The sequence below is a fragment of the Tursiops truncatus genome, chromosome 10, assembly GCF_011762595.2.
Source record: "Tursiops truncatus isolate mTurTru1 chromosome 10, mTurTru1.mat.Y, whole genome shotgun sequence".
Taxonomy (NCBI): domain Eukaryota; kingdom Metazoa; phylum Chordata; class Mammalia; order Artiodactyla; family Delphinidae; genus Tursiops; species Tursiops truncatus.
The window spans coordinates 91,694,620-91,706,198 of record NC_047043.1 but is presented as its reverse complement, the minus strand read 5'-3'; positions in this window follow the sequence as shown (position 1 = coordinate 91,706,198).

The window sequence follows — 11,579 nt, the reverse complement described above, 5'->3', positions numbered from 1 at the left end:
CCACAAAGGAAGTCCCTGGGCTATTGATTTAAAGGGGTCAATTATAATCCTTGCCTGAGATCAAATACACAGACGCTGTGAACAAGGCGTTCTCTCTTTCCCATGGCTGAGGCTGCTGCCAGCCATGCTCATGGAGGCCAACAGACAGGTGGGAATGAGAGCCCAGAGCCAGATGAACAGAGCCAGCACTTGGGCAGCAAGGAGTTCCAGGTCCTAGACCCTGAGGCCACCGTTGTCACAGCTCTCTTTTAGAGTTCTGCGAACTACCTGCATAGCCCTGCAAGTTTCTCGAGTCACTCATTCCCTGTCTTGCTTTAGCCAAGTTGAGAGGAGTTGGACACTTGCAACCAAAAGAGCTCTGACAAACTGTGCAGTTGTCGGGGTCACAGGCAATTCTGAATCATCGACCTAGAGCCCTAAAGTTCAAAGAGGCCTCAAAGGTCATCCAGGACAATGGCTTAAAAAAAAAAATACAACAACACACTTTGGTTGGAAGTAGCAAAATCTTCTTTTTAAATCTTCAGAAACCCAAACGCATAACACAGATAAAAGAGGCAGCGCCGTCGTGGCTGTGAGAGCGTGGGAAACCCTCAGCCCTGCCCACCACCTCCTGATGCTGTCCACTTCCCCTGCATCCACCTCAAAGGCAATGTCTGGTCCAACTTCCTACATCAGGAATCACCTTGACCACAACTCTGACACTTGGTCATCAAGCCTCAGTTGGACGCATTCACAACAGGCAGCTGACCAAGCCACGAGGCGGCCCACTTCCTTTGCAGACTTTTCTGATAGCAACAGAGTTCCTCATCTGCCTTGTGGTAACACCCACCCCCGACCCACGGGTCTGAGTCCTTGGGGGTGAAAAGGAGCTAAGTAAATACACCTTTCTGATGGGTCCCCTTCCTGAAGACAATTTCCCTGTCCCACTTAGTTCCCAGCTTACACACTCTGTTTCCTCCTCATGGGAACTCACGTCCAGCTGGTGAGATGCCTAAAATAGGCACACTGCTGTACAAGGTGTGATTTAAGGAGGGACAGAAAGACAGACGCTTACAGTTAGAGAAAGTGTTTATTAAAAAATAAAAAAAAAGAAAGAAAGAAAGAAAGAAAGAAAGACTAATACGTAGGGGTTTCTGACAGCCCTACTTCCCATGGGCACCGTTTGCCCAGGCTGGGGGACTGTGCTTAGGCCCATACACACCTCTTCTCCTTTCTCTTTTAGCCCTCACAACCAACCCATAAATTTAGGGATGATTTTTATCCCCATTTAAAATACAAGGCCCAGGGACTTCCCTGGAGGTCCAGTGGTTAAGACTCTGAGCTTCCACCGCAGGGGGTGCGGGTTTGATCCCTCCTGGTCGGGGAACTAAGATTCTACAGGTTGCGTGGCACAGCCAAAAAAAAAAAAGGAGGACCCGAGGAATTAAAGTAACTGGCTCAAAGTCAAGAGCTAATATTTGGTGGGACTGGGATTTGAACTCAGATCTCACCTGACTCCAAAGCTGGGCCTTTAGGTATATTTCTATTAGAAGGCATAGTCCTCTATGCTACTGACCATCTAGCCCTGGAAGATAAGATACAGCAAAGGAAGGGTGACATCGATGCAGATACTTTTTTGCAGACTTTATATCACTGTGGTCAGGACACAAGGCAGACACCTCTTTGTAGGTAAGCCTCGGAGAAGCTTCTTTTTAAACACAGCACAGTCATTGCGTGTTAGAGATGAGTTAATCTGTTATTTGAGCGAGCAATCAAGGAAGACGTGGGTCTCTGGGGCTGGGATGATGAAGCATGACTGTCTGCGTGACCAAATTGATTACAGTTAACCCAGCTTCCCTTTTCTCTTGCCCGTCAAGTCTCTTTAATTAAGCTCTTTCCCAACAGAACCCCACTTCTGGGTGTCACTGTGCTGGAGGAAGAGGGTCTGGGGAGCAAAGAGGTGCGAGAACCAGTTCTGTCCACCTTGGAGCCTGTGGTGTCACCAGAAAGGGAACTTGGCCTCTGTTTCCTGCTTTCTAGCTTTAGGGTCGGTGTTCCACGGCTGCGTCTGATATTTTCTCAAAACGTGCCAACTGTGAACGGTAACAGTAATAATATTCCTGACGACTTTCACCGAGCGGTTGCTATAGGCACAGGCGCACACGGCATCTTGCACAATACCCACAGCGTGTACTTCTGTGATCCTCGTTTAACAGACATGGTCACTGGGGTCTGAGGAAACTGGGTAACATACTGAGGATTCTTGCTCCAAGTCACCCATTTGTAAATGGCATGGTTGATACTTGAACTCTGGCAATCTGACCTAGAGCCCAGCTATACTGATATATTAAGTGATAAAAGCAGATATGAAAACAGTGTCGGATACCATGAAAAGGAACAAAGCATAGTTAAATGGACGAACCTCACAGTAATTATGCCGAGTAAAAGAAGCCAGATAAGCATGTACACACTGTATGATTTCACCGACATGATACATGGAATTGATGAAATTCTAGAAAATACAAACTGACAGTAACAGGAAGCAGGTCACTGGTTGCCAGTGGCTGGCGGCGGGGGCAGTGAGGCAGGAGGGAGGGATTGTAAAGGCGTGAGTAACCTTGGAGGATGATGGAATTCACTCTCTCGATTGTGGTCATCGTTCCCTAGGTGTATAGGAACGTCAAAAGTCATCAGGCTGTATACTTTAAGTGCGTGTGGTCTACTGTGCCTCAATTATATCTCAGTAAAGCTTAAAAAGCAGTATTGGGCATGGTTCTGGTTTGGTTTTTAAGGAAAAAACATAAAACATATATACCTATGTACATAGGTATACAGATATATTTATATATGATAGCGTGACTCAAAAGGTCCTGTGTGATCTGACCCATGACCCTTTCCTCAGCATCATTTCTCACCACCCACCCTTAACCCTCCACGTTGGGCAAAGAGTAGCACTCTCATTTCCTCCCTGGCCTCATTCAGTCTCTTACACCACTGTCTTTCTCACTTGCTCTGTGCTCCCTCCGCCGGGTGGAAAACTGTCTCACCCTCCCCCATCTTTCCTTGGCTGACTCCTCTTGATGCCTTTAGGTCTCACCTAAGATTCCCCTCCTTCCTCAGACCAACGCACTTCCCTTTGGCAGCTGGTACTGTAATCGTTTAATACTTCTTCTCTACTCTTACCTTGTAAGTTCCATGAAGGCAAGAGGCTGTCTGTATTCTGTTCCTGGAGGTGTTCCTAATACAGAGCACCAAGCCTGGTACACGGTAGGTATTCACTAGATATGTGTTTGAATGAAGGACCAGAATGATCTTTTCAAACCCTAGTAAACAAGCACTACTTCTATATACTAACATATTATTAAGAAATAAACCACACGATTAATGTTCTCCAGTATGCAGGCCAGCGTCATGTTAAGAGCGATGACTGAAACAGCATGTCACGAAGTGGTTAAGAATATAATATTTAGAGTCATTCAGAAGCGGTTCTACCAGTTGCCAGCTAAGTTACCTTGAGCAGGTTACGTTCTCTCTCTGAACCTCTACTTTCTTCTCTGTGTAATGGAGGTAGTGATATTCGGTCATTGTTAGGTAGTTTCAATCAGGTAATGCCCGGGGTGTGCTCAGTAGGGAACCAGCACACAGTAGGTGTGCTATTACTATTATTATCATTATGATGATGATTATTGCGCTGGTATTGTCATTCAGATCGGTTGGGTATCAATCGTCAGCCAAAACCTCACATTTATCCGGCTCTCTTCTTTTTACCAAGCGTTGCTCACATAGCATTAGTTGCCCCTTGCTGGAACCCAGCGAGGAGAGACACAGATGTTATTATTACCCGTTTTAAAGGAAGCTGACTTCTTCCCAGCTTCCCCTTCCGCCTCCCCTGCCCACCCCCCCACCCCGTGTCCTCTCTACGTCTGCATCTTTATTCCTATCCTGCCACTAGGTTCATCAGAACCATTGACCACCTAGAGGGCTGGGATAGGGAGGGTGGGAGGGAGGCTCAAGAGGGAGGGGATATGGGGACATATGTATACGTAAAGCTGATCACTTTGTTATACAGCAGAAAGTAACACAACAATGGAAAGCAATTATACTCCAATAAAGATGTTAAAAAAAAAAAAGGAAGCCGAGGCCCAGAGAAGCGAAATGATTTTACCCAAATTGCACATAAGGCAAACAGTGGCACCAGGGGCCAATCCCAAAATGGTTCAGCCCCGTAAAAAGGGTACTTGCTGGGGTCTTGCCTGCTCCTTAGACATGAAAGTGACTGAAAGTCCCTGCCAGGTAGAACCCAGCCTCCTTTCCTCAAGTCCCCATCTCTGCCCCTCCAAAAACTCCCTCACCCAACAGAGGTACAACCCTCCCCCCTCCCCTTGTCCCTGCCCCAGCTCACACACACAACTTCTCCCTTTTTTCTCCCCCCTCACATTTTCTGCTCCTCTGTTTCCCAAGACTCCCCTCTCTCTGAGCTGCTCCTTTCCCACAATGATACTGAAATCTCATTTGATTAAGCAAAGCACTTTACCCTCCACCCCCGGTCAGGTACGACCTAAAGACCAGGGCTCAGCCATAGAAAGGCCCCCCTAAACCTGGCCCCTGCCTCATGTATCTCAGAGCAGGGAAGATAAATGAGAAGATTTGCTTCTGGAAAAGATTTGCTGGGAAGATTTGCTCTGTTTGCCTAGCACAAAAACTTGCTCGATGGTATGCTTAATTTTATTTTCTTCCTGACATTAAAAAAAAAAAGATACATTTCACATAAAACCCTGGTTTCTGGGTTCTCTCTAAAAAAATGAGAAGATTGGATAACACAGGCCCCTGGGTCAAACACAGCAGCAACAAGCCAAAGCAGAGTCATGGCAGCCCCTGTAGCCAGGCCAGACGGTTAGTCTGTGCCGGAATCCACGTTTGCGTGACTCGTCTGGCCTCTGGAAGAATTTGAGGCTGCAATCCCTGCGCTGGCCGTGTCACCCAACTGGCAGAGGTTTTACGTCAGTCCTCTTTCTTCCCTTCTCTGAGTGGAAAGACCCAGTTACAGACATTCATTTTTCCACTGATGTAAATTATACTACCACCCTAAATTAGATAGCAGAAACAGTTACATGCAGTTTGGTTTTCAGCATATTTTCCACCCCAATGCAAAAATGTTACATGGCATATTTAGAATATTTCCCCCTCTCACAGTAAAGGTTTTTTTTCATGACAACTGAAATTCCCATTATTCAACTATCTACCATGTGCTTTGAGATTTGGAGATGATTCTAGCTGATTCCAGAACTGGAGCTGAAGACGCGTAATTTCTGTTTTATGAGTAGCTTTCCGCAGTGTAAGTCCCTAGCATAATCTGATTTAATGCTCATTAACTGAATTGCTCTTTAGTTTACTGTTTGAAGTTCAACGCATATTTGCAAAGGCAGCTCAAGTTCCTTTTAAGCTCTGACACCATTTTCTTGCGCCTCTCCCAATTTGCAAATTAGCTGACCCTCAATTTCTTCCAAGCGCCTTTAGGCCCGAGCAGAGAGGACATGGTCGTAACTGTGTAAACTTTCTCTCTCACTGCTGACATTGAACAGCCACCTGACTTGTTTTCACTGAAGGAGTCCCCAGTAAGCACCACCTGAAAGGACAGAGCAAACCCCAGAGAAGTGCTTCTCAAAGTGTGGTCCCTGGGCCAGTAGCATCAGCGGCATTTGGGAGCTTGTTAGAAACGCACACTCTGAGCCCCACCCCAGAACTTCGGAATCCAGATCTGCATTTGAACAAGATCTCCAGCTGATTCATCAATAAAGAAAACAAGATAATTTCTTTAGTGAAAAGAACTGTGAAGTAAATAAAAGAGAAGGTGACATGACAGTGACTGCGAAGGGGCTCCTTAACACAGAGCAGCTGTTCTCGAAACTTTTGGTCTCAGGACCCAAATATACCCTTAAAGAGTGTTGAGGACCCTAATGAGCTTTGTTTATGTGGGTTATATCTATCAGTATTTGCCATATTAGAAACTAAAACTAATAATTTTTAAAAATATTGTTAATTCACTTTAAAATGATAAACGTTACCTATTAACATATATTTTATGAAAGTAGCTATATTTTCTAAAACCAAACGAATTAATAAGAAGACATAGAAGACATGGTTACACGCGTTTGCCAATCTCTTTAAATGTCTGCCTTAATAGAAGACGTCTGGATTCTCATATTGACTCCTGCATTCAGTCTTTTGCAGCAGCATATGTCATGGGGACTTTGGAAAACTCCACCACACTTATGGGAGAGAAATAGTGAAAAAGGCAGATACCCCCTTAGTACTGTCATAAAAATACTTTTGACTTGGGGTACCCCTCCCCCCCACACACACACAGAGGGTCGGTCCCGGACCACACGTAGAACTGGTGATGTGATGTGATCTAGCGACGGAGGAAGGCCTCCCAGTGGGGTGGCGTGTATAAGCGTGATCTCAATGATAAGGAGTCCTTACGGGAAGACTTCTCACTTTAAACAGCATAGAGATTGTGCAGTGAAGGTGTCAGTGCGACTTCTGGTCCCGACTTGGTCCTAGACTAGCTGCAAAACTAACGACAGGTCCCTTGTCCTCTGCGTTGCGTGAGGAGGGTGGTCTCTAACATTGCAGCCCCCGCGCCCCGCCCCAGTAACCGGGAGGTCCCAGCGTGAACTTTAGAGCAACCCTCTAGTTTGCCCAGCAGAGGGCGATGGAGACCAGCCCCGGCTGGACCACCTCCACCCCGGAGGTCCTTCGGCGCCTCGCCACACAGACATAAGGTTCCCTCGTGATCCGGGCGGTTTCCTTGGCACCAGCTGGCACCAGGTATCTCGGGCAACCTGGGCCGTCCCCGGGGAGGGGCTGCGAGCCGCGAGAGCCCTTCACATCGCTCCAAACGTGCCCAGGTCGGGATGCTCGGATTCTCCCGAGAAGTCTCGGAAGAGCAGAGGGGAGGAACTGGTTTGGGCAAAGACACATTTTTTTCCCCCACTGGGCCTGTCGGTGAGGAACCACCCAGGAGCTGTTGACTCCTCACTGGGAAAACCGGGCGGGGCGGCCGGAAGGGAACAAGACGGAGCGCTGCGCCAGCTCTCCCCCGGGGCTGCCTGCCTGCGGGCGCGGGGCAGCGCTTGCATCAGCGCTGCCAGGGCCGGGGCAGGGGCCGCCCGCGACGTCAGCTGCCTTCCCAGAAGAATTCCACCGCCTGCGGCCAGGGGCCCGGCCCGTGTGGGGGCGGGGGCTTTTGGTTTCCGAGGATGACACCACTCGCTCGCTGCGTCTCCTCGCACGCACTCTGTTGTCATGGAGACGACAGCATCCTGGCAGCCTTGGTGAGGCCAACCAGCCCTCGAGAAGTGACCCGGAGCTCGGCCCACTCAGGAAACCACTGGCTCTAGGATGCCTGCCCGAGGAGACGGGGCCCCGTGCCCCGGATTCTCCCCTGGGGGAGCCCTAGTTGGGCCACCTTCCTCATTCTGCAGGATTATCAAGATCTCAAAGAACTCGCGCCAAGGGTCTTAGAAACAACCTTGCGGGGGAGGGGGGGGAAGGGGGGAGGGGGCGGGAATCGAAGCCCAAAGAAGAGCCCTAAGACAGGACGTACCAGGCAGAACTGACTTTCAATCCTCTAAGGTTTTGCTTTTTTTCTTACCTTTCTTTCCATGGAGCATTTTCTTATGATTGTCTTCAAAAGATTCTCTGGCCTTAGCCACTTTCAGTGAAGGAATGTTTGTTTTAATTCGCCTCGGCAAGTTTGTATTGAGCACTTAGAACGTGCCAGGCAAAGAGAGTGGGGGGGGTGATTGTAATAATAATGCTAGCCAGCGTGCCTTTAACACGTTCAACCATGCACACAGGTGAACTCAATCTTCCCTACACCCTTAGGGGGTAGGTAGGTCTTGTCCCATTCTAGAAAAACGAACTCAGATTATCCAGTCAATCTGAAACCAGCTTGGAAGTGAAATCAGATCTGAGCCCTAAACCAGAGATCTTAACCATCACCGAGCAGCCTCTCAAAACATCAGTTAAAATGGTGGCTATGACCTTTAGTCTCTGGAACCGATGCATTTTTACTGCACTGAGGCCATGTATTTAATCTTTATGTGTAAATAATAATTGAGAAGGTCACGACAAAAATAATCCTAAAGAAGGAATAAGAATTATATAATAATAATGTAAACTGAATACCCGCCATATGCCAGGCCCCCTCTACAATCGTTACCACATTTGATACAACAACTCTCCGAAGTCAGTTCTATTACTTTGGTCCCCACTTTGCAGTCAAGGAAACTGAGACACAAAGAGGTGAAGTAACTTGTCCATATCCCACAGCTGGTAGATTAACACATAGTAATTAACAGAATGGTGTGCTGATCCATTGTAGGCATTCAGTATAATCGCACTCTGCTTAGGAGAGAATGGAGAGAGGACAGGATATACACACACCTCAAGAGAACCTCATTCATTTGGACCATTTCCATCTAAGATATATTAAAATTTGAAAGCAGGCCAGAGTAGGGTTCCTTTTATCCCGGTGGGCGGGGTGAACATTGCTAAGCAAATAACATAAACAAGGTGAGGACATTTTTGTTTAACATCTTTATTGGAGGATAATTGCTTTACAACGTTGTGTTAGTTGCTGCTGTATAACAAAGTGAATCAGCTGTACGTATACATATATCCCCAGATCCCCTCCCTCTTGAGTCTCCCTCCCTCCCACCCTCCCTACCCCACCCCTCTAGGTGGTCACAAAGCACCGAGCTGATCTCCCTGTGCTATGTGGCTGCTGCTTTTTGTAGGAAATGTTAGAAGTTAGGAAGCACTTTCGTACCCAGGATCAAACTGCATCTTCACGACACTTCTGAGAAGTAGTCAGAACCGGTTACCTTAGCTCCAATTTACAGGTGAACTCTGAGGGGCTTTGCTGAGAAGACTTTTTAACTACTAAAGAAAACAAGTAGTCTTTAAATTTAGGACACGAAAGTAAACCACTCCCGAGAGACAAAAAGTGGAAGCAATCCAAATGTCCATTAACAGATGGATAAATAAAACGTAGTGTATACATACAATGGACTGTTATTCAACCTTAAGGAGGAATGAACGTCTGACGCAGGTGGCAACATGGGTGAACCCTGAGGACATTATGCTAAGTGAAATAATGCAGTCACAAAGGACAAATTTTGCATGATTCCACTTATATGAGGTACAGTAGACAAATTAGTAGAGATACAAAGATACGGAGGTTATCAGGGGCCGAGGGGAGGAGGCAGTGGGGAGTTACTGCTTCATGGGTATAGAGCTTTTATTTGGGACGGGAACAAGTTCTAGAAGTGGAGGATGATGATAGCTGCACAACATTGTGAATGTACTTAATGTCCCTGAATTGTATGCTTAAAAGTGATTCAAATGATACATTTCACGTTATGTATTTTTTATCACAAGGAAAAAAATTGTTTAAAAAAAGGAAACCTCCTTAGCACTCCCCATTCTTAGGTGATTTTTTTCTTTTCAAAAGAGAATTCTCACGTGTTTATTAAAGCAGGAGTGGCTTAAACCCAGGCCCATTTAGCTTTGCAGGGGTTGCTACCTCGCTTGAAAGTAAGAAAACGTCACACCTTTAAAAATAGCTCACTATTGTGTGTTTTCGCTAAATACAGGAGACTGGTATTCCCCTCAGGTATTCCAAATGAGCAAGGTCTGGCCGGGTCGGGACAGAAGCAGGGGTGAGTCACTGGCTTGGCAGGTGAGGTCATCATGGGGTGACGGTCTGCGTCAAGAGGGCCCCTCACCTCCCACATCTCTGATCTTCTCCCCTCACGGGTGGCCAGGTCACCAGCCAGCTTAGCTGGAAGTCGAGCTGCTCCCGTGTGCTGTGCAGTGGGAGACATTCCTCTTTATGACTCAGTGCTTCAACACCCCAGTGGATGGGCACATAAAGCCTCGGGTAATTAAAGCCAGCTCCAAGGTCAAGACCCCGACTGCCAAGTCATGCTCTATAAGTAAAAGAGGGAAGATGTATATCCTTGGGAAGGGAGCAGAGAGAGCTTGTTTTCTGTTTGGTGGAATGCTAACTATCTAAGAAATGGTGGAATGGTTCTACTTATCTTGATTATCCTGATTAAGACAACTTAGGAGAGTGGCACACGGAAGGGGACAGTAAATATTTGCTGAACGATGCTACTTTGGAGGCGTTCAACTGCAAGGACAATCCCAAACTGCGAGCAGAAAAATATATATTCTTACTTAGCTTCCACAAACCTATTTTCTCACAGGGGGCCCGGAAAGGGGGCTTGATATATTTTCCTGGAATTGACACAGGTTTCATGCAGACGACTATGGTATTGACACAATGAATCATGATGTTTATGCAGGTAACTAAGTTATTAATAAGTGGTAATATGAAGGGACTTTCTTGGACACGTTTGTACACTCATCTAGCAACCATTAGCAGAGGTGCCATGTATGTACATAAGATGAAAGAGAAAGTTTTTGATTTATCTGAGTTGCCTTTTTCCTCTTTCATCTGTACACTGTTGAGTCAATCTGGTATGGTTGAAGGTACATGGGCCTTAGCATCAGACAAGCCTTGCATTAGTCAGTCAGGGACTCTTGGTTGAACTGGGTTCAAGTCAGCTAGAGGGGGAGAAATTCAGGGGATGGCTTCAGGCACAGCTGTATCCAGGTGCCCAAATGATAATGTTATTCTGTATCTCTCAACTTCGCCTTCATGGGCCCACGAGGTGCCCAAGAATCTTCCCAGTAGCTCTGGGCTTACATTCGCCCGGCATAACAACATCATTAGAAAGAAATCTCTCGCATCGTGAATATCTCACAGACTGAGAACCTCACAGTCTGCGAAAGAGGTGGAAGCCATTTCTAGAATGAAATGGAATGGTTGCCGGGCAGGCAAAAACCGTGGGTGTCCACTCCCTGTGTGCAAATGTCTGCCTATGGGAGAGAGGGTTTACAGTTCAGGTGTTACTTTCCTGGGTTTGTCTGTGAGTCAGTCCTGTGTGGTGAAATGTGTGTGCTCTGGACTCAGTGGACCAGAGTCGAAACTGGCTCTTCACTCACTGTGTGGTCTCCAGCAACTCACTTAGCAGTAATCATGCTAATAACTACCATGTTTTGAAGGTGAGACATGTGGTAGGCATTAGGTCTATTAGCTCATCGACTCAACAGCTCTGCAGAGCAGTTAATATTGCCCCGTCTTAGAAATGAGGAAGTTGAGGACCAGAGGCCATTTCCTACCGGTGGTCACTAAGCTAGTAGTGGGCACTGCAGCCCGGGGCACTCTGACTCCAAGTGGCCTCTTTGGGCCTCACTCTCCTGGCCTGAGATGGAGGAGTAAGAAGAAGAGGGAAAGTAATAGGAAGAGTAAAATGCCCGTCACATTAAGTATGCAGCGAATCTCGTTCTCTGCACCTGTTCTCCCCGTCTATTTTTTCCTTACTTCCTTTCTCTTTTTCTGGTCACTTCTTACGGTCATGGATTTTCCCTTCCTCCCTCCCTCCCTCTCTCTCTATCTCTCTATCTCTCTTTCTTTCTTTCTCTCTCTCTTCCTTCCTTTTTGCCTCTTTTTAAAGTCCTCACGT